This window comes from Myotis lucifugus, unplaced genomic scaffold (genome assembly GCF_000147115.1).
Source record: "Myotis lucifugus unplaced genomic scaffold, Myoluc2.0 scaffold_523, whole genome shotgun sequence".
Classification (NCBI taxonomy): Eukaryota; Metazoa; Chordata; class Mammalia; order Chiroptera; family Vespertilionidae; genus Myotis; species Myotis lucifugus.
The window spans coordinates 131,324-132,691 of NW_005871571.1; positions in this window are offsets into that span (position 1 = coordinate 131,324).

Below are 1,368 nucleotides of genomic sequence, written 5' to 3' on the forward strand. Positions count from 1 at the left end.
AGCTGCTGGCCAAGGCCTTCCTTCATTCCACGCCACCCCCTGGTGGTCAGCGCATGTCATAGCGAGCGATCGGACTCCAGGTCTCCTGGTGGAACTCCCGAGGGGGCACTTTGCATATTAGCCATTTATATATATACTAGAGGCCCAGTGCACGAAATTCATGCAAGAGCCTTGGCTCCGGCCCCTGCCCACCACCACCACCACGGCCGAGGGCCTCTGCCACCCCTGCCTCGGCCCCTGCCCGCTGGGATTTTGTATGGAAGGAAGGACATCTGGTCTAATTAGCATAGTACGCTTTTATTATTACAGATATTCAGAAAAGAAGCTCCCAAGAGCCCCTTCTCGAGCAGAAGGGAACTTTCCAGGATGGTGGAAAAGGATACTAGAGACCCAGGCCTGTCCACCTCCTTGTCCAACAGCCAGCACTCACCTGTGGGGCTCTGCAAGCTAATGGGATGAGAAACTGAATTTGTCATTTAAGTTAGTTGTAACTAATTTTAAAAATTAAGTAGCCATCGGTGACCAATGGCGACCACACGGAACGGCACAGTCCTGGGGCTGCTCTTGTGGCAGGTCTTCGGGTGCCGGGCCTCGGCCACTCCTGCCGAGGGTGGCGTCACTCTGGCTCCCGAACACTCCCCACCCAGGGGCAGCTGCTCCGTCTCTCCCCGTGTCCCATCTCAAAAAGAAAAACCCCTCAATCCAAGCACCGATGTTATTCTCGCCTTTTATTCCAGCATCTCCCAGAGCTCCAATATGTACAGACTTTATTTATACACAGATAATATACACCATATATACGTATTTATATATATTCACACACCAGCCCACACGCTCTCGTACACGCACACGCTCACGCCCTTCCAGGAGGGGCGCGGGCCGCCTCTGAGCCCCGCTCGGCCCGGACAAGAGGCGCTGGGCTTGTCAGGCAGTTGTGAGGTTTTGTGTTTTGTTTTTTAAAAAAGGCCATTTCCTCCAGAGGATTCTTCCCTCTCCACAAACCCAAGCCCCTCCCCCAAACTCAAAATTTTATCTTGTTTTAAAAGGAAGAGGTTTTCCTCTGCTCAGCCAAGACAGTTACTAGAGATCAGGCCTGTCCACCTGGGTGGTTACTAGAGACCCAGCCTGTCCACATGGGTAGTAACTAGAGACCCAGGCCCCTCAGCCGCGGATAGTAACTAGAGACTCAGGCCTGTCCCTGTGGGTAGTTACTACAGACCCAGGCCCCTCCACCTGGGTAGTTACTAGAGACTCAGGTCCGTCCACCTGGGTAGTTATTAGAGACCCAGGTCTGTCCACCTGGCTAGTTACTAGAGACCCAGGCCCCTCCACCTGGGTAGTTATTAGAGACTCAGGCCCGTCCACCTG